The sequence below is a fragment of the Phacochoerus africanus genome, chromosome 2, assembly GCF_016906955.1.
Source record: "Phacochoerus africanus isolate WHEZ1 chromosome 2, ROS_Pafr_v1, whole genome shotgun sequence".
Classification (NCBI taxonomy): domain Eukaryota; kingdom Metazoa; phylum Chordata; class Mammalia; order Artiodactyla; family Suidae; genus Phacochoerus; species Phacochoerus africanus.
Window position 1 is genome coordinate 114,494,499 of NC_062545.1, and position 23,261 is coordinate 114,517,759.

A 23,261-nucleotide genomic window follows, 5' to 3' on the forward strand; every position below is an offset into this window, starting at 1 on the left:
TCACCACAATAAAATGACTCAGGCAACTTTTATGGTTTCCCAGTGCTTACAAAAGTTATTTTAGGAGTTCCAGTTGTTGCACCACAGGATTAGCAATGTCTTGGGAGCCCTGCAACGTGGGTTCAATCCCTGGCCTGGCACAGGGGGCTAAGGATCTGACATGGCCACAGCTGTGGTTTGGATTGCAACTGTGGCTCAGATCTGAGCCCTGGCCCAGGGGTGTGCTGTGGGGTGGCCAAAAATATATTTTAAAAAAGTTATGTTAATACTACACTGTGGTCTAGTAACTGCAATAGCATTGTGTCTAAAAATATATATATACACACCATAATCAAAAAACATTTTATCACTAAGGAGCCTTTGGCAAGTTTTAAAACTTTTACTGGTGGAGGGTTTGTGAGAATGACCAGAATGTACCACAGTGACATTAAGTGAGCAAATGCTATTGGAAAAATAATGCAAATAGATGCTTGATGGAAGGTTGCCACAAACCTTCCATTTATTTTTTTAAAAATACACTATCTGTAGAATAAAGCAAAACACAATGATATGAGGTCTGCCTGGAGAGAGAGAGAAAGAGAAGACCTAAAATATGTGCAGTTTCAAAGACAGAAATACAGATCAGTGGAACAGGATAGAAAGCCCACAATTAAACCCACACACCTACAGCCAATTAATCTATGACAAAGGAGGCAAGAATATACAATGGAGAAAAGAAAGCCTGTTCAATAAGTGGTGCTGGGAAAACTGGACAGCCACATGGAAAAGAATGAAATGAGAACACTCCCTAACACCATACACAAAAATAAACTCCAAATGGATTGAAGACCTAGATATAAGACCAGACACTATCAAACTCCTAGAGAAAAACATAGGCCAAACACCCTCTGACATAAATGACAGCAACATCTTCTCAGATCCACCTATCAGAGTATTAACAATAAAAACAAAAATAAACAAATGGGACCTACTCAAACTTCAAAGTTTCTGCACAGCAAAGGAAACCCTAAACAACACAAAAAGACAACCCACAGAATGGGAGAAAATCTTTGCAAAAGAATCAACTGACAAGGGATTAATCTCCAAAATTTATAAACACCTTCTGCAGCTCCATACCAAAAAAACAAACAACCCCATCAAAAAATGGGCAGAAGATCTAAACAGACAATTCTCCAAAGAAGACATACAGATGGCCAAGAAACACATGAAAGGATGTTCAACATCACTCATTATTAGAGAAATGCAAATCAAAACCACTAGGAGGTACTACCTTATACCAGCCAGAATGGCCATCATCAGAAAGTCTATAAACAATAGTTCTAGAGAGGGTGTGGAGAAAAAGGAACACTAGTACACTCTTGGTGGGATTGTAAATTGGTGCAACCACTGTGGAAAGCAGTATGGAGATTCCTCAGAAAACTAAACATAGAACTGCCATTTGATCCAGCAATCCCACTCTTGGGCATCTACAAAGAGAAAACCACAACTCGAAAAGACACATGCACTAAAATGTTCATTGCAGCACTATTTTCAATAGCCAAGACATGAAAACAACCTAAATGTCCATCAACAGAGGAGTGGATCAAGAAGATGTGGTACATATGCACAATGGAATATTACTCAGCCATAAAAAGGAACAAAATTCCAGAATTTTTAGCAACATGGATGGACCTAGAAATTATCATGCTAAGTGAAGTCAGTCAGATAATGAGACACCAACATCAAATGCTTTCACTGACATGTGGAATCTGAAAAAAGGACAGACTGAACTTCTTTGCAGAATAGATACTGACTCAAAGACTTTGAAAAACTAATGGTTTCCAAAGGAGACAGTTGGGGGGGGGTGGGGGGATGCACTGGGGTTTAGGGATGGAAAGTCTATAAAATTGGATTATGATGATCTTTGTACAACTATAAATGTAATAAATTCATTGAGTAATAAAAATAACAAATAAAAAATATGTGCAGTTTACTATTTGTCAATTATACATCATCAAGCCATTTTTAAAAACACTGTAAATCATCAGTGGATAAATGGATAAAACAAAATGTGGTGTAAATGTACATAATTCACCCTAAGAAAGGAAGGAAATTCTGATACGCTTACAGCATGTAGCCAGCTCTTTCACACCTCTGGACCCCTGGTTTTCTGTCTGCTGCCCAAGACATGATTCTTGACTATCTGGCTCTGGTGTCCAGGGGCCTTGTATTCCTGGCTCACATCAAACTGCAACAATTCAAGAAACAGTCCTTGCTAAATTACCACCCCCAGGGCACAAAAAGGAGCAAACTGAAACACATCTCCTATCTTTCTGTGAAAGAGGCTTATTTACTCATCCTGGAGCTTTGGCCTGAGGGGAAGTTTCAGGTTTGGCTCACAAGTAGAGGCCAGTAGAAGTGCTCTCAGGGAACACAGGAAAGTGGACATCTTTCTGCACTCTCCCTCTCCCTCACTGTAGCATTTCTATATTTCATAGAAAGTAGCTTATACATTGTCTGGTGTCCTATTTTTGCAACTTCTTGCCATGGGACACTTCCAAGTTGCCAGGCTCTAGTAGACAGGGAGGCTCACATTTATAGTGCCCCAGGACTCCATGTATTTGCCCACTTTAAAAGTTGCTTCCTGAGGGTCTGGCTTCTAACCGGACTGAATTTACTGCTGAATGAGATCCTCCCCTTTGGGACACTGAAGGTCTTTGGCATACCCTCAACTACTGTGACTAATTAAAAATAAACTTCTTGGACCATCACAAAGGGTTGAAAGATGATCAAGAACTAGGGAAGGGTTAAATAAGGTTTATCTCCTACTTGAGGCCCCTCCTTCAAGACTGGGAGAGGTGGTTATTTTATGCAGTGCATAGAAACCAAAAGGGAGAGTCAAGCAAAATTATGAAACAGAAGACTATGTTCCAAATGAAAGAAAAAGATAAATATTCAGGTTATTAAAAAAAAACTAACCTTAATGTAACAGAGAAGCGATATAAATAATTACCTAACAAAGAGTTCAAAGAAAAGGTCATAAATACATTCACCAAACTCTGGAGAAAAATGGACTAATACACAGTGAAAACTTCAACAAAGAGAAAGAAAATATAACAAATTACCAAATAGAAGTCATGAGTACAATACCAAATAGAGCTGATGAGTACAATAACTGCACTGAAAAATACACTAGAGGGATTTAACAGCAGACTACATGAGACAGAGTAAGAATCAGCGAGCTCAGAGCACTGGAAATCACCCAACCAGAGCAGCAAAAAGAGAAAAGAATGAAAATTAAAATGAAGATAGCTTAAGAGACCTATGGGACAACATGAATTGGACCAACATTTGTATCACAGGGCTCCCAGGAGGAAGAGGAAAAAAAAATGACAGAGAAGTTATTTGAAGAAATAATGGCTGAAAACTTCCCTATCCTGAAGAAGAAAACAGACATCCAAATCTAGGAAGTCTAGAAAATTCCAAATAAGAGGAACCCAAAGAGACCCACACCAAGGCATGTTATAATTACAAGGACTAAAGTTAAAAAGAACCCTAAATGTAGCAAGACAAAAACAACTTATTACATAAAAGGGAATCCCTATTATCAATAACCTTGCAACCGGGAAGGAGTGGCACTATATATTTGAGAGCTGAAAGGAAAAATTTACAACCAAGAGTACACTACTTAGTGAAGTTATTATCCAGAATTTAGGGAGAAATAAAGGACTTTTCAGACAAGAAAAAGCTAAAGGAGTTTATCACCACCAAATTGGCCCTACAAGAAATATTAAAGTGAATGCTTTAATTTGAATTTTTAAAAGGTGCTAATTAAGAACAAGAAAACATCTGAAAACATAAAGATAAATACTTAGTGAAGTAGTAGATTAATCACTTATAAAGCTAGCATGAAGATTAAAATCAAAAGTAGTAAAAATAACAATAGTTAAAGGATAACCAAGATAAAACTAAGTAACACTGTGACAACAAAAATATAAAACATTGAGTGGGGAGAGTAAAGATGTAGGTTTTGAGAATGCATTCAAACTTAGGTTATCAACCTAAAATAGACTGTTATAAATATAATTGGTTATATAAAAGCCTCATGGTAACCATAAAGCAAAAACCTATAGAAGACTTTTACACTCAAAAGGCAAAAGAAAAGGAATCTAAGCATATCACTTCCGAAAGACATCAAAACATAAAGGAAGAAAGCAAGAGAAGATGAAAGGAATGGAGAGAAACTATGAAACAGCAGGAAAACAATTAACAAAATGGAACAAGTACATACCTATCAGTCATTACTTTAAATGTAAACAGACTAAATTCTCCAACCAAAAAACATAGAGTGGTTGAATGGATAAAAAACAAGACCCATCTAGATGTGGCCTATGGGAACTTGTTTCAAATCTAAAGACACATAAGGACTGAAAGAGAAGAAACTGGAAAAAGAAATTCAAAATATAGGAAATGGAAACCAAAGGAAGCTGAAACAGCTATACTTACATCACACAAAACAGACTTTAAAGCCAAGAAAATAAGGACGTTGCATAATGGTAAAGGGGTCAATCCAACAAGAGAATATAACATTTGTAAGTATTTATGCACCCAACACAGGGGCACCTAAATATGTGGGGCAAATATTAACAGACCTAAGGGGAGAAATAGATGGCAATCTGCTCAAGTTAGGCCTGATGAACCATTCAGTGTAGGCAATCAAATCACAGGAAGGGAGTTCCCATTATGGCTCAGCAGAGACGAATCCGACTAAGAACCATGAGGTTGCAGGTTCGATCCCTGGCCTCGCTCAGTGGGTTAAGGATCCAGCATTGCCATGAACTGTGGTGTAGATTGCAAACTCAGCTTGGATCTGTCATTGCTGTGGCTGTGGCATAGGCTGGCAACTACAGTTCCAATTAGACTCCTAGCCTGGGAACATCCATATGCCGTGGGTGTAGCCCTAAATAAGCAAAAAAAAAAAAAAAAAAAAGGTCACAGGAAGACTAGGACTAAATGAATGGCAACCTGCTAACACTTTCCAAATCTGAAATTGTTGAAATTAATTTTAGTCTGAAAAAACTGCAAAAATTAAGAGTTAGAACATCCCACTTAGTATTTCCCTCATGGAGCAGTGGGTTAAGAATCTGGTGTTGTGGGAGTTCCCGTTGTGGCTCAGTGGAAAAGAATCTGACTATCATCCATGAGGATGCAGGTTTGATCGCTGGCCTTGCTTGGGTTAAGGATCTGGTGTTGCTGTGAGCTGTGGTACAAGTTGCAGAAGCGGCTTGGATCCTGAGTTGCTATGGCTATGGCATAAGCCAGCAGCTACAGCTCTGATTCCTAGCCAGGAAACCTCCATATGCTGTGGGTTCGGCCCTAAAAAGACAAAAAATAAAAAATAGAAATAACAAGCTGTTGTCACTGCAACAGCTTGGGTTGCTGCTGTGGTGCAAGTTCAGTCCCTGGCCTGGGAACTTCCACGTGCTGCAGGCATGACCGAAAAACAAACAAACAAAAAACAATTTAGTTCAGGCCTTGGATAGAATGTTGGATGATAGCACTGGCTTTGCAGTCTGGCTTCTTCTGGAGGAACTGGGTGGTTAGTGACCCAGGATGAAGTTAAAACATAACAGAGAAATGCAAAGGTAGTTATTACTAGAATTGGTGCAGAAGAGCAATTTGAAGCTTATTCTCATTATCATGTCCATTTTGAAACACGTGGGCTGGAAGGATTAAATAAGGAAATTGAGATGGACATAGGTCAAATTTCTTCTAGAAATCTTGATTAGGATGCAGAGTTACTGGTGATCATGGAAAAGAATCAAGATTTCCTTCCCTGGATGAAAATGTCTCCTTTCTAAATTCCTAACCAGTCTGGGAAAAGGTAAACTTAACTTTACTCCATGAAATTGGAGTATCTAATTGGAGTATCTGATTTCTGTATCCTGTAGCAATGGAACTTGCTCTTCATACAACCTCTGCTCTTCTTCTGAAACAGGCCATGTAATTTGGGTCCAGAATTGTCCAAAAGAAAAGAATAACAAAAAGACATCTGATAAGTATGGAAGACTCCAAGTAATTTCCCTAGACAAACTTTTTATTTAAAAGGACATTAAAACAGAGTTCCCGTTGGGGCGCAGTTGTTAACGAATCTGACTAGAAATCATGAGGTTGAGGGTTCCATCCCTGGCCTTGCTCAGTGGGTTGAGGATCTGGTGTTGCTGTGAGATGTGGTGTAGGTTGCAGACGTGGCTTGGATCCCATGTTGCTGTGGCTCTGGTGTGGATTAGACCCCTAGCCTGGGAATCTCCATATGCCGGGGGAGAGGCCCTAGAATAGGCAAAAAGATCCAAAAAAAAAAAAACCAAAAGGATATTAAAACAGTATTTCACAGTGCATCAGTTTTTACTGAATGATGATTTTTTTTTTTTTTGCCACAGCCACAGCATGCAGAAGTTCCTAGGCCAGGGACTGAACCAACACTATAGCAGTAACCTGACCCATAGTAGTGACAACAGATCCTTAACCCACTAGTCCACCAGGGAGCTCTTGAATAATGATTTTAAAAACTAAAATACACACACAAGAAAAACAGACAGCATTACAGCAATAGCAGGGGACTTTAATATCCCACTTACATCAACAGATAGATTATCCAGATGGAAAATTACTAAGGAAACATTGGTCTTAAAAAACTGGTTGAAACAGAAGCCCGTAATAGATATACATAGAACATTCCATCCAAAAGCAACAAAATACAGATTCTTAAGTGCACATGGAACATTTCTCAGGCAGTTTACATCAGGCCACAAAACAGGTTTTAAAATTTAACACTGAAATAAATTTCATAATTTTATGTCACATTTCATTGACATAAAGCATCTTTTCTGACCACAATGGTTTAAAACTAGAAATCAATTATAATAAGAAAATTAAAAATTCACAAATGTGTAGAGATTAAACAACATGCCACAGATCAATGGTTCAAAAAAGAAATCAAAGAGAAATGAAAAAAATACCTTGAGACAAATGAAAATGGAAATACAACATACCAAAACTTATGGAATACAGCAAAATTAGTTCTAAGAGGGAAGTTCATAACAAAAATGACTACTATAAGAAATAAGAATAAATCTCAAATTAAAAAAAGCTGGCAGATGTGGGATCAAGATGTCAGAGGAGTAAGATGAGGTGCTCATCTTCTCCCACAAACACATCAAAAAAAAAAATCTACATGTAGAACAATTCTCACAGAACACCTACTGAACGTTGGCAGAACACCTTAAACCTCCACATAACTGGGTAGAACGAAAGCAGAAAAAAAAGAGGGAAAGAGATAAAAGAGGGGAAAAAAGGAATCAGGACAGGACCAGCACTCCTGAGATGGAGGAGATATGAGAGAGTAAAGGAATCCACATGCTGGAAGGGGAGATAAGCTGGAGCCAGAGAGGGAAACTCAAAGCCTCAGAGAAAAGTGCAGCAGCCAGATTGAGGATGCAAAAGGAGAGAAAGAGCTGCACAAACCATCATTGCTGCCGCCCCTGGACATCACAGCCTGAGATGCTCAGGCAGAGGCTGGGTACTGAGACTCAGGCTCCAGAGGACAATTCTGGGAAGGGGACTAGGGTTGGCTGTGTGGAGACAGCCTGAGGGGCTAGGGAGCCATGGGCTGGGGAGCAGAGCGCACTGCTGAGGGAGAGCATGAGGAGGCCTGGGCCCACAGGAGAATCAAGGCACGATTGTTGGGGAGGGCAAAAGGAGGAGGTGTGGGACCACCATAAGAGTATCTTTCTTGGAGCACATGCAGGGTCTCAGGTGGCAAGGTGCCTTTTGCACAAGCTACAGGCAGTGGAACACCTCTTCCATGGGCTATGGGCAGTGGGGGAAAATCACCACAACCATCTCAGATTCCAGAGGTGGGCATGGCCTGCCACCATTAGGGGTCCAAGAGCAGGGACATCCTGCAGCCCTAGTCACCTCAGGGGTTGGTGCAGAGGAGGGCACTGCAACCAAGTGCCACCCATTTTAGTTCTCATTCCACTGGGAACACACACACCCTGCTGCTGCCACTATCAAACACTCTGGGGCTGGCTACCTGCATGAGGATCACTGCCACTCCCCAGGGCTCTGCAACCAGAAGCAGTCTGCACCACCTCCCCACAGGTCCTTGCCACTGTAAAGGGATGGCAACCAGGCACTGGCTATTAGCCCTGCCCATTGCCCCCATCTCCCTGGAAGTACATGCAGGCTATACACCTGCACACCCCCCAACAATGGGATAACGGCCTGTATACACTGAGGAAAGAGACAGCAAGCATACAAACCAAAAGCAGTCCTCAAGGAAAAAAAAAAAAAGCCCTCACAAACTATCCAAAGTGTACTCTTGCACATAAATAGCCCTCCAAGACTACAGTAGTTTCCCTCAACTCACAGAAAAAGAAAAATATAAGCAAAATGAAGATGCTCAGGAACCATTCCCAGTAAAAAGAACAGAAGAATTCCCCAGAAGAAGTGAACAATGAAACAGACCTCTGCAGTCTGATGGACAACAAGCTCAAAAAGGAGATAGTGAAAATACTGAAGGAATTAATAGTGAATGTGGGAGTTCCCATTGTGGCTCAGCAGAGACAAATCTGACTGGCATCTATGAGGATGCAGGTTTAACCCTTGACCCTGCTCAATGGGTTAAGGATCCGGCATTGCCATGGACTGTGGTGTAGGTCACAGACATGGCTCAGATCTCATGTTGCTATGGCTGTGGCGTAGGCCAGCAGCTAGAGCTCTGATTCGACCCCTAGCCTGGGAACCTCCATAAGCTATGGGCGTGGCCCTAAAAAGCAAACAACAACAACAACAAAGTGAATATGGAGGAATTAAGAGAAGATATGAACAGTAAGCCATATTACTTCAGAAAGGAACTAGAAAATACAAGGAGGAGCCAAGAAAAATTAGAAAATTCATTTGCAGAGTCACAAGCTGAGTTAAAGACACTGAAGAGTAGAATGAATAATGCAGAGGAGTAAATAAGTGACTTGGAAGATAGATTAAGGGAAATCACCCAAACAGGAGAGCAGATGAAAACAAAACAAAACAAAAAACAAACAAAAAAAAACAAAAGAAAAAACATGAAAGTAATAGAAGAGATCTATGGGATAATATAAAGCAGGGCACTCTATGCATAATAGGGATTCCAGAAGGAGAAGAAAGAGAAAAGGGGATTGAAAATATATTTGAAGAAATTATGGTTGAAAACTTTCCAAATCTAAAGGAAAGAGATATTGAGATACAGAAAGCAAAGAGGGCCCTAACAAGTTGAGCCCAAACAGATCCACAGCAAGACATATTATAATAAAAATGGCAAAAGTTAAAGCAAGGATTCTAAAGGCAGTGAGAAAAAAACAAAGAGTTAATTATTATAAGGGAACCCCCATGAGGTTATCAGCTGACTTCACTACAGAAACACTACAGGCCAGAAGAGAGTAGCAAGATAATATTCAAAGTTCCAAAACGGAAAATTTTTAGCCTAGAATACTCTACCCAGAAAGAATACCATTTAAAATAGAAGGAGAAATAAAGAATTTCTCCAACAAACAAAAACTAAAAGAATATAGCAATATTGAGGCCTTTCGAAAAGAAATACTGGGAGTTCCCATCATAGCACAGCAGAAACGAATCCAACAAGGAACCATGAGGTTGCGGGTTTGATCCCTGACCTCGCTCAGTGGGTTAAGGATCCAGCATTGCTGTGAGCTGTGGTGTAGGTCGCAGACACAGCTCAGATCTGGCATTGCTGTGGCTGTGGTGTAGGCCAGCAGCTGCAGCTTCAATTCGATATCTGGCCTAGGAACCTCCATATGCTGTGCGTGTGGCCCTAGAAAAAGAAAAAAGAAAAAGAAAAAAAAAGCTCAAAAAAATACTGGAAGGTCTCCTCTAAGTAGGAAAGTAGTAAGGAGATATAGGATGGAGGAACTGACAATTGGAAAGTAATCATTTAAATAAGCCAGTGTAAGATCTAAATTGGAAAAAAGGCTATTTGTAGAAGTGACAGCAAACACAAGGAACAGCAAAAGGATAAAAATGAAGATGTAAAAAAAAGGACAACAAAATCATAAAATATGGGGAAGGAAAGTAAGAAAATCTAGACTCTTTTTTTTTTTTTTTTTTTTAGAATGTGTTTGAGCCTATATGACTATCAGGCTAAAGCAAGGAGATATAGGAAGGGGTTGACATACCTGGAAAACAGGGCAACTGTTTTCAAAACCCAACAATGCATTCACAAAAACTAAAAAGAAGAGGACACAAGCATAAAATTATCCAACCAAAACAAATGAAATTATCCAACCAAAAAAATAAACAAAGGAGAAACACAGAATCAACAGGAAAACAGGCTTAAAATAGCATTAAATAAATACTTATTAATATTTACCTTAAATGTCAATGGACTGAATGCTCCAATCAAGACAGAGTAGCAGACTAGATTAAAAAAAAGGGGGGGCCTACAATATGCTGCCTACAAGAGTCTCACATAAAAATTTAAAGTGAGAGTATTGGAGCTCCCATTGTGGCACAGTGGAAACAAATCTGACTAGGAACCATGAGGTTGCAGGTTCAATCCCTGGCCTCACTCAGCAGGTTAAGAATCCAGCTTTATCATGAGCTGTGGTATAGGTCGCAAACACGGCTTGGATCTGGCATTGCTGTGGCTGGGGCTATGGCCGGCGGCTGTAGCTTTGCTTTGATCCCTAGCCTGGGAACCTCCATATGCCATGGGTCTGGCCCTAAAAATGCCACAGTAAATAAATAAATAAATAAAGTAAGTAAGTAAGGGTATGGAAAAAGATGTTTTATGTGAATGGACATGACAGGAAATTGGGAGTTGCAATACTTACTTCAGACAAAATCAAATTTAAAACAAAGGCCATACAGAAAGACAAAGAAGGACACTCTTTAATGACCAAAGGATCAATTCAAAAAGAGGATTTTACACTCATCAATACATATGTCCCTAATATAGGACCACCTAAAGACATACAACAAATACTAACCAGACATAAAAGGAGAAATTGATGGGTATACAAAAATGCTAGGAGATTTAAACATCACATTCACATCAATGGACAGATCTTCTGGAAAGAAAATCAATAGGGCAATAGAAATCCTAAATGACACAATAGAACAGACTTAATTGATATTTTCAGGACATTACTCCCCCAAAAAATCAGAAGATAACATTCTTTTCAAGTGCGCATGGAGCATTCTCAAGGATTGACTGCATACGGGGGCACAAAACTAATCTCAACAAATTTAAGAGTATAGAAATTATTTCCATTATCTCCTCTGACCACAATGGCATGAAAATAGAAATCAACAACAGGAAAAGATATGAGAAAAAAACTGACTACATGGAGACTAAACAACATGCTACTAAAAAACCTATTGGATCAAGAGGAAATCAAAATGGAATTTAAAACGTACCTTGAGACAAATGATAATGAAGACACAACCATTCAAAATCTATGGGATGCCACAAAAGCAGTGTTTAGAGGGTAGTCCATAGCAATATAGGCCTTCCTCAAAAAAGGAATAAAAATCTCCAATCAACAACTTAACCTACCATCTAAAAGAATTAGATAAAGGAGAACAAAACCTAGTCAGCAGAATGAAGGAAATCATAAAGAGAAAATCAGTAAAATAGAGATTCAAAAAACAAGAGAAAAGCCTCCGGCCAGACTCACCTAGAAGAAGAGAAAAAGAACTCAAATAAACAAAATAAGAAATTAAAATGGAGAAATCTCAATGGATACTACAGAAATACAAAAAAAAAAAACATAACAGAGTACTATGAACAATTATATAACAACAAATGTGACAACCTAGAAGAAATGGACAACTTTCTAGAAATAGAGCCCACCAAAACTGAATCAAGAAGAAATAGATCAACTGAACAGACCGATCACTAGAAATGAAATTGAATATGTAAATAAATACACTCCCTACAAACAAAAGTCCAGGACCAGAAGGCTTCACAGGTGAATTCTACCAAACATACAAAGAACTTATACCTATCCTTCTTAAACTTTTCCAAAATGTTGAAGAAGGAATAATCCCAAAATATTTTATGAAGGCACCATCACCCTAATACCAAAACCAGAAAGAGATACTATCAGAAAAGGAAATAATAGGCCACTATCTTTGATAAACAGAGATGCAAAAATTCTCAAAAAAATTTTAGACAACCAAATCCAACAACACATAAAAAACATCAGGAGTTCCCGTCATGGCGCAGTGGTTAACGAATCCGACTAGGAACCATGAGGTTGTAGGTTCGGTCCCTGCCCTTGCTCTGTGGGTTAACGATCCGGTGTTGCCGTGAGCTGTGGTGTAGGTTGCAGACCGGCTTGGATCCCGCGTTGCTGTGGCTCTGGCGTAGGCCAGTGGCTACAGCTCCAATTCGACCCCTAGCCTGGGAACCTCCATATGCCTCGGGAGTGGCCCAAAGAAATAGCAAAAAAAAAAAAAAAAAAAAAAAAACCATCATACACCAAAACCCAGTGAGATTCATCCCAAGTTCACAAGGATGGTTCAATATATGCAAATCAATTAATGTCATATACCACATTAACAAAAGAAAAGTCAAAAACCACATGATCATCTCAATAGACGCAGAGAAAGAATTTGACAAAGTACAACATCCATTCATGATCAAAACTCTTACCAAAGTGGGTATAGAGGGAACATACCTTAACATAATTAAAGCTATTTATGCCGAACTCACAGCCAACATAACACTCAATGGAGAAAAGCTGAAAGCCTTCCCACTAAAATCTGAAACTAGACAAGGATGCCCATTCTTACCAATTTTATTTAACATAGTATTGGAAGTCCTAGCCACCGCAATCAGACAAAAGAAATAAAAGACACCCAAATTGGAAGAGAAGAGGTAAAATTGTCACTATATGCAAATGAAACAATACTATATGTGGAAACCCACAAATACTATTTGAACTGATCAACAAATTCAGCAAAGTATCAGGATACAAGATTAACATTCAGAAATCAGTTGCATTTCTGTGTACTAACAATGACACACTAAGAAAGGAATATAAAAATGCAATGCCTTTTTTAAAAAATGCAATACCTTTTAAAATCACACCCCAAAACATTAAACACATAAGGATAAACCTGACCAAGGAGGTGAAAAACATATGCTGAACTATAAAACATTAATCAAGGAAATTAAAGAGGATTCAAATAAATGGAAAGATATTCCATGCCCCTGGATTGGAAGAATTAATATCATTAAAATGCCCATACTCAGAGTTCCCGTTGTAGCTCCGTGGAACTACAACTAGGAACCATGAGGTTTTGGGTTTGATCCCTGGCCCCACTCAGTGGGTTAAGGATCCGGCACTGCCATGAGCTGTGGTGTAGGTTGTAGATGCAGCTCAGATCCTGCATTGCTGTGGCTCTGGTGTAGGCCGGTGGCTACAGCTCTGATTTGACCCCTAGCCGGGAAACCTCCATATGCTGTGGGTGCGGCCCTAGAAAAGACAAAAAGACAAAAAAATAAATAAATAAAATAAAATACTATGGCCGTACTACCCAAAGCAACCTGCAGATTTAATGCAATCGTGATCAAATTACCCATGGCATTTTTCATAGAAGTAGAAGAAACAAAATTTTATATGAAACCATAAAATACTCAGAATTGCCAAAGCAATCCTGAGGGGAAAAGAGAAACAAGCAGGAGGCATAACTACCCCAGACTTCAGACAATATTACAAAGATACAGTAATCCAGACACTGTGCTACTGGTACAAAAAAGACATACGGACCAATGGAACAGAATGGAGAACCCAGAAATAAACCCAGACACCTGTAATCAATTAATGTTTGACAAAGGAGGCAGATAGAAAATGGGAAAAAGACAGTTTCATCACCAAGTGGTGATGGGAAAACTGGACAGCTGCATGCAAATCGGTGAAACTAGAACACACCCTCACACCATGCACAAAAATAAACAAAAAATGGCTTAAAGACTTAAACATAAGACAAGACACCATACAACTCCTAGAAGAGAACAGAGGCAAACATTCTCTCATGTAAATTGTACCAAAGTTTTCTTACATTAGTCTCCCAAGGCAATAGAAATAAAAACAAAATAAACCATGGGACCTAATCAAACTTACAAGCTTTTGCACAGCAAATGAAACCATAAAAAATAACCCCAAAAGACAACCTACAGAATGGGAGAAAATAATTGCTAACAATGCAACCAACAAGGACTTAATCTCCAGAATACACAAACAACTCATGCAACTCAACAAAAAAAAAAGTTGAAAAATGGGTAAATCTAAATAGACATTTCTCCAAAGAAGACATACAGATGGCCAATAGCCACATGAAAAATTGCTCAACATCACTAATTATTAGAGAAATGTAAATCAAAACTACAATGAGGCATCACCACACACTGGTCAGAATGGCTAATATTAATGTCTACAAATAAAAATGATGGAGAGGATGTGGAGAAAAGGAAACCCTCCTACACTGTTGGTGGGGATGTAAATTGGTACAACCACTATGGAAACAGTATGGAAGTACCTCAAAAATGAAACATAGAACTACCACATGATCCAGCAATCCCATTCCTTGGCATATATCTGAACAAGACTTTCGCTGAAAAAGATACACCCACCCTTATGTTCATTGCAGCACTATTCACAGTATCCAAGACATGGAAACACCCTAAATGTCCATCACCAGATGAATGGATTAAAAAGATGTGGTACTTATACACAATGGAATACTACTCAGCCATAAAAAAGAAAAAATAATGCCATTTGCAGCAAAACGGATGGAACTAGAGATTCTCACACTAAGTGAAGTAAGTCAGAAAGAGAAAAACAAATACCATACGATAGCATTTATATGCAGAATCTAAAATATGGCACAGATAAACCTATCTACAGAAAAGAAACAAACTCATGGACATGGAGAACAGACTTGTGTTTGCCAAGGGGGTGGGAGTGGATGGACTGTGCGTTTGGGGTTAGTAGATGCAAACTATTGCATTTGGTGTGCATTAGCAATGAGATCCTGCTGTATAGCAGAGGGAAATATATCTAATCACTTGTGATGGAACATGATGGAAGATAACATAAGAAAAAGAACCTATGTATAACTGGGTCACTTTGCTGTACAGCAGAAAGTGGCAGAATCTTGTAAATAGACTATAATAAATTTTTTTTAAAACTCTAAGCTTACCAAATAAAAAACAAACAAAAAAAATAAACAACGACCGAAAAACCTAAACTTACACCTCAAGGAACTACAAAAAGAAGAGTAATTGAAGCTCAATGTTAGTAAAAAGAAGTGAAAAACCAAGATCATAGGGAAAATAAATCAAATAGAGATTAAAAAGACAATAGAAAAGATAAATGAAACAGCTGGTTCTTTGAAAGATAAAAAAAAATTGACATTTAGTCAAAAAACAAAGGACTCTAATAAAACCAGGAACAAAAAACAAAGGACTCTAATAAAACCAAAAATAAAGAGGAGATGTAACAATGGATAGCACAGAAATACAAAGGACCATAACAGACTATTATGGATAATTGTTCACCAACAAATTGAACAACCTACAGGAAATGGGAAAATTCCTAGAAACATATGACCTACCAAGACTGAAACATGGAGAAATAGAAAATCTTAAGGGACCAATTACTTGTAAAGAGGCTAAGTAATTAATAACTCCCAGCAAACAAAAGTCCAGGACCAGACAGCTTCACTGGTAAGTTCTACCAATCATTCAAAGAAAAATTAATACCAATTCTTCTCAAACTCTTCCAATAAAAGAAGAGGAGGAAACAGTTTCATATTTATTTTACATGGCAGATTATTCTGATAGTAAAACCAGACAAGGATGTCACACGCAAAGAAAGTTACAGGCCAATATCCCTGATGAACGTAAGTGCAAAAATCCTCACAAAACATTAGTAAACTAGATTTGACAATACATTGAAAGGATCATACACCATGATGGAGTGGGATTTATTCCAAGGATGCAAAGACTGTGGAACATTCACAAAGCAATCAATGTGATACCCCACATTAACAAAAGGAAGAATTAAAGTCATATGAATATCTCAATAGATGCAGAAAAGGCATTTGACAAAGTTCAGCATTCATTTATTATAAAAACTCTCCACAAAGTGGGTATAGAGGGGACATATCTCAACATGATAAAGGCCATATAGGACAAGCCCACAGCTAACAGCATACTTCAAAGCGAAAAGCTGAAAGCTTTTCTTCTAACATCAGGAACAAGACAAGGATGCTCACTTTTATTCAACATGGCATTGGAATTCTTAGAGCAATTAGGCAAGGAAAAGAAAAGGCATTCAAATTGTTCCTAGTCGGATTCATTAACCACTGCACCATGACGGGAACTCCAGCATTCAAATTGAAAAGGAAGAAGTATAATGGTCACTACTTGGAGATGACACATAACATATAAAACATATAAAAAACCATAAAGATTTCACCCCTAAAAAACTGTTTGAAATAATAAATGAATTAAGTAGCGGGATACAAATCATTACACATAAGTCATTTGCATTTCTGTACACTGATACCAAACTATCAGAAATAGATATAGAGAAAACAATCTTATTTACAACTGCATCAAAAAGAATAAAATACTTAGGAATAAATTTAATCAAGAAGTCAAAGATCTCTATATTTAAATCTGTGAGAAGAAATTGAAGAAGACACAAAAAATGAAAATATATTCCATTTTCATGGATTAGAAGATTGTTAAAATATTGTTAAAATGTCCAAACTAGCCAAAGAAATCTATAGACTCAATGCAATTCCAAACAAAATTCCAATGTATTTTTTAAAGAAATAGATGATTCTAAAATTTATGTGGGATCACAAAAGGCTCTTTCTTGTGAAAGAAGAAAATAATCTTTCTGGAGAAAGAAGAACAAAGCTAGAAACATTCTGCTTCCTGATATCTAACTATATTACAAAGCTATAATAAAACAATATAGTTTGGCATAAAAATAGACACATAGATTAATGCAACAGAATAGAGAGCCCAGAAATAAACCCACACATATATAGTCAATTAATTTATGACAAAGGAGGCAAGAATATACAATAGAGAAAGAATAGTCTTGTCAATAATGGTTGGGAAAACTGAAGAATGAAACTGGACCACAATCTCACACCATACACAAAAATCAACTCGAAATGGATTAAAGACTTAAAATGATAAAATTCCTAGATGAAAACATAGGAGGTAAACAATCTGACATTATCCTTGGAGAAGTTTTTTTGGATCTGACATCAAAAGCAAAAATTAAAAAGTGAGAGAACATCAAAATAAAAAGCTTCTGCACAGCAAAGGAAACCATCAAGAAAATGAAAAGGCAGCCTACAGAATGGGAGAAAAAATTTGCAAATCATCTATCTGGTAAGGGGTTAAAATACAAAATATACAAAGAATGCATACAACTCAACAGCAAAAACAAACCAAAACAAAAAACAAAAAAAACCCCAAACAACTCCATTTTAAAAAGGGCAGGTGATCTAAATAGACATTTTTCCATACATATGAAGACATACAGATGGCTAATAGGCCCATGAAAAGATATTCAGTATCACTAATCATCAGGGAAATGCAAATCAAAACCATCCCTCTTAGAATGACTATATCAAAAAGGCAAGAAATAACAAGCATTGGTGAGGATATGGAGAAAAGGGAACACTTGTGCACTGTTAGTGGGATTATAAATTGCCACTATGGAAAAGAGTTTGGAGATTCCTCAAGAAATTAAAAATAGAACTACCACATGATCTAGCAATTCCACCTCTGGGTATTTATCCAATGAAAACAAAAACAATTGCTCAAAAGGTATGTGTACCCTCACTTTTTTTTCCCCTCACCTTCATGTTTTTTGCAGATTATTTAAAATAACTAAGACAGGAGTTCCCACTGTGGCTCAGTGGTCATGAACCCGACTACTATCCATGAGGCCGCAGGTTCAATCCCTGGCCCCACTCAGTGGATTAAGGATCTAGCATTGCCTCAAGCTGCAGTGGAGGTTGTAGACGCGGCTTGGATCCAGCATGGTGTAGCTGTGGTGTAGGCTGGCAGCTGCAGCTCTGATTAGACCCCTAGCCTGGGAATTTTCATATGCCACAGGTGAGGCCCTAAAAAGACAAAACAAAACAAAACAAAACAAAAAAAACCGAGGCAGGGAAACAATCTAAGCGTTCATCAATGGACAAATGGATAAAAAAAATCTGGAACATATTTCAGCTATAACAAAGAACTAAATCTTTCCATTTGTGACAACATGGATAGACAAATATCACATGAAAATATCAAGTGAATTCACTTTCATGTAGAATCTGTAAAACAAAACAAAACAAAAAGACTGACCTCATAGATACAGAGAATGGATTGATATTTGCCTGAGGAGGAGATGGGAAGTAGGTGGAATGAATAAAGGAAATCAAAATGTACAAATTTCCAGATATGAAACAAGTCATGTCATGTATAGCAAGTCAGTATTATTAAATAACTACAGTTAATAATATTGTATTGCATATTTGAAAGTTGCTAAGAGAGTAACTCAAAAATTTTCATCACACACAAAAATTTTTTTTATCTATGTATGGTGACAGACATCAAGTAGACTTACTGTGGTGATCATTTCCACTACATACAAATACAGAATCATTATGCTGAACACCTGAAACTAACATACTGTACCAAACACACTTCAATAAAAACAAAAAGAAAATATAATACTTATAATGTAATATTATTCAGTCTTAAAAAGAAGCAAATGGTCACACATGCTACAGCAAGAATGAATCCTTAAGACACTATGGTAAGTGAAATAAGCCAGTTGCAAAAGGACAAATGTTATATGATCCCACTTATTTATTTTGGCCATGCTCATGATATGTGCAAGTTCTGGGGCTAAGGATCAAACTTGAGCCACAGCAGTGACAACACCAGGTCCTTGACCCACTGCACCACAAGGGAACTCCTATATGATTCCATGAGAATTTATTCCCTGTAATACTCAAATTCACAGAGATGGAAAATAAACCAGGGGCATCCAGGGGCTGGAGGGAGGGGAGAATGGGAGTGTATTGTTTAGTGGATAGAGTTTCAGTTTAGGAAGATGAAAAGTTCTAAGAGGAAGGGTGATCATATTTTTACACAATAATCTGAATGTACCTAATGCCACTGAACTGTACACTTAGAAACGGGTAAAATGGAAAATTTAGGAGTTCCCTGGTGGCCTAGTGGCTAAGGATCTGGCATTGTCACTGCTGTGGCACAGGTTCAATCCCAGGCCCAGGAACTTCTGTATGCCATGGGTGCCGTCAAAAAATTTTTAAAATAATCAAATAAAACAGATTTATTCAACTTAACTCACATCATTCCAACAATGTACCTGACTCAGTTGAAGGAATGGTTGGGATAGTGATGTCCATGCTTGCCTGCCAGTGTGAACAATGACAACTTCATCAGGACTGCAATCAGGCCAGAAGGGATCAACAGATGCTGTTGATGGTAAGAGATCTCAAACTGGGAAGAAACGTGCGCCTTAGAATTAATGAAACATGACTTTTAATGTGCAATGGTTCATATGGCTTGTGTGGAAGAATCATTGATCCCCAGCTATTTCAAATATTTCTGCAAGAACTGTCTCAGCCTCTTTCAGCCAGTGTGCATTTTATTCATATTAGTCAAATGAAAAAACAAAAAAAAAATTGTTAACAATGCCTGGACAAACACTGATACTACTAGCTCCTTTTTATCTAAAATTTCCATCAGTTTCCCAATTCAGTACCACTAATTGTTACTGATAGCTTCAGGATATGTGTCTGCCTTTAATTCCTAATGCTTAATACTAGATAAATATAGTATGCATTCCGTTTTTTCATAACAATCAGTACAGAGTGCTATTCAAAGTGTCCCTGCTACTCACATTTACATTTTTCTGCGAACTAGAGAAGAAAATTGCCACTATGAAGGAACAAATCAGCCCCTCTGAAATAATGTAACACAGTAAAGTGGGAAGGGACTAGAGAAAGCAAGGTAAACTTTTAGAAACATGATCCCTTCCCCTCCTCTTTCTACCATGCCCCTGGCATGTGGAAATTCTTGGGCCAGGGATCCAACCCAAGCCACAGTTGCAGCCTATGCTACAGCTGCGGTAACACTAGATCCTTAACCCACTGTGCCACAAGGGAACTTCCCATAAAAGGCTTATCCGGCTAACATTGGGGTCTTTTTCAAATACATGCTAACTGCCTTTTCTTTTCTCTTTTTTTCTTTTTACGGCTGCACATGCTGCACATGGAAGTTCCCAGGCTAGGGGTTGAATTGGAGCTGCAGCTGCTGCCTATGCCACAGCCATAGCAACACCAGATCTGAGCCACATCTGCAACCTACACTGCAGCCTGCAGCAACACCAGATCCTTAACAGACTGAGCAAGGCCAGAGACTGAATCCACAACCTCATGGATACTAGTTAGGTTCTTAACCTGCTGAGCTACAATGGGAACTCTGGAAACTGCTTTTTCCAAGAGCCCTTTTGAAATTTGCCAAGTTAGAATTACAGGATCTGCCTCCCCTCCTTAAGGTTTATTACATAGTTCATTTGCCTCACTTTGATGTCATGTGATCTTCTCCACAGACACAAGGCAACACTCAGAAGGGATCTTAGGTCATGATCATCAAGAAAATAAATTGTGTTGTTTTGATGTGGTAAGAAAGTAGTCTGTGGTGGTTGCCCATCGGATCACTCCTCTCCATTCTTCCTGTTTTGAGGTTCTTAGAAATAGTGCATATTGTAACATTTTGAGTCTGTGGTCTTTTTGTCCCACAGTAAAACATGGCATAGGCTGACTCACTGTTTGTCACACAAAATCGTGCAGAGTTCTACACAGTCAGTCGTTCCATTCTTTTGCTTATACCAGCTCATGAGGCTTACGTGGGTGTTTCTTGTGGAGACCATTACTGAGGGCCTCCCCTCATTTCCTGGTAAATATCAGGAAGTCAGTTTCTATCTGGGATCTCTCCCTACTGTGGGTGACTCTTCAGCCCTGCTCCCAGCTCTGCTGTGGATGTTCCCCAGGGCCACTACCTAGAGTTCACTTCCAATGAGATGACACACACCAGGAAGAAGTTTTATCATTTCATTGTGCTCCAAGAAATCAGCCCACAATATTGTCCAGGTGTGTCAGTCTTTACTGAAGGATTTGGCAGAAACTCAAGATAATTCAACAGAGAAAGAGCATAATTCACAGCAGTAACCCGAGCCCCAGCAGTGACAATGCCAGATCCTTAACCCACTAAAGCCGCCAGGGATCTCCCCTTTTTGAACAGTTTTGACTGTTGGAAGTATGATAATGTTTCCTATGTTCAAAAAATAAAATTAAATAGTTGAGGTGGGGGGGAATAAAACTAAAGGCAAATAGAAATAAATAAAACCCCATTGTATTTCATGGATACTAGTCAGGTTCTTAAACCCACTGAGCCACAACAGGAACTCTGACCCCACTGTATTTCAAATGTAAATTCCAACATAACCACATTGAAGGTGGTGAGGGAGAGAACTAAGCCAAGGGACACTGAATGCGGTACTTTGTATCTTTAAGCTAAAAACAAAAAACTGCCAAGTCTCAAATTGTTTCTATTCAGTTTATTTTTCACCATGGTTAAGTGTGCAAATCTAAAACTATTTTATGTGAATTGTAGGTTTGAGCAAATAAATAATATGAAAATATGTTGACATTGTTGGGAGCCAATGATCTCACTGTAGAAGAAAGGAAAGATAAATGTGGAATGAGCAAAGAAAAAAGAACTGTGTGGGGTAAAATTAAAATTGAAAGTATCAAAGCGACCTCATGGTTGCTAAAGTGTGTGTGCAATTTTTAGAATCATGAATCAAACACAATGTATATACATATTTCCCCTACCTCAACCCACTGACAGAACCTAGGAAAAATGACATCCCCAAAACCATGAGCACACCTTGTGCCCAGACCTTGACTTCTAAATATCACTTTCCCCTAAAAAGAATTAGGGCTCCTTGGAGAAGTGGATGATTCTGGGTCTAGGTTAAGGAAGAGAGAACATGAGACTGGAATATCTTGCTGTGCCAGAAAGTAAGGGAGTTCTCAGACATGAGGAAGGCATGTTAAAAGGATACAGGAACCAACCTGAAGGTACATACCTCAAACAATTGAGCATTAAAGTATATTAGAAGAGTAATAGAGTATAATGATTTGAATAAAATCCATGGGTTCATACCAATAAAATAGATTAAATGATGAGTAAACGGATGGGCAGAGGGATGGACAGACAGGTAAGCAAGAAACAAGCTAATGAGGAGGGAATGGCCTTTCTTACAGTCAAATACTAACTTATGAATCTGAAGGCAGTAGGCAGAGTTGGAAAACCATCATTTTCAACTATTGTAGTGAAGATTGGTTCATGCAGGTATTATCAATGGAGTCCAAATATAGGGCAGAGTCTAAATACAGGATGGGAAGTCTGAAGATAAGACATCTGCATGCTCTTAAAGTGCCCCCACGGATTATTTATTAATTACAAGGAGTAAAATATTAATACAGTGGAGAAAGCCAACAGCACCTTGACACTTGGACCTGGTGACTAATCATTATCACCAGTGAGGGACAAACAGACTTAATGTGCCTCCTGGTGCAACATCTCAAGAAGGACACACACCCTCTTACATCATTTTCCAGCCAGACTTGACTATAATGAGGAGGAAACATCAGGGAACCCCAAAATGAAAAGTATTCTGTAACATAAATAGCTTGCTTTTTTTTTTTTTTTAATGTTACTGTCTTAAAAGCTAAGGAAAGGCTGAGCAAGGGTTCCAGATTAAAGCAGGCTAAAGAGATGGACAGCAAAATGTTAACACGTGATCCTGAACTGGGACAAGAAAAATACACTATAAATGCACTATAAATAAAAATGTGTTATGGAGAATACTAATGGAACAACAAATAAAATTAGAATTTGGACTATAGGTTAAAGTGTAGGATGGAAGTAAGATTTCCTGGACTTGCTAACTGTGCTAAGGTCACAGAAGAGGCTGTCTGTATTACGAACTACACAGTGAAGTAAGGCTTAGGGGATAGGAACAGGGGTATGAGTATGCAACCTACTTGCAAGTGCACAGAAAAAGAAATAATCAGTGTTTTCATGTGTCCAG

General features: G+C 38.3%; 1 protein-coding gene across 2 annotated transcripts in view; it reads right to left on the reverse strand.

Moving 5' to 3' along the window:
* Window positions 1–23,261, reverse strand: part of GCNT3 (glucosaminyl (N-acetyl) transferase 3, mucin type) — an 88,672-nt gene that overhangs the window by 21,098 nt on the left and 44,313 nt on the right. The gene's annotated exons all lie outside the window — the stretch shown is intronic.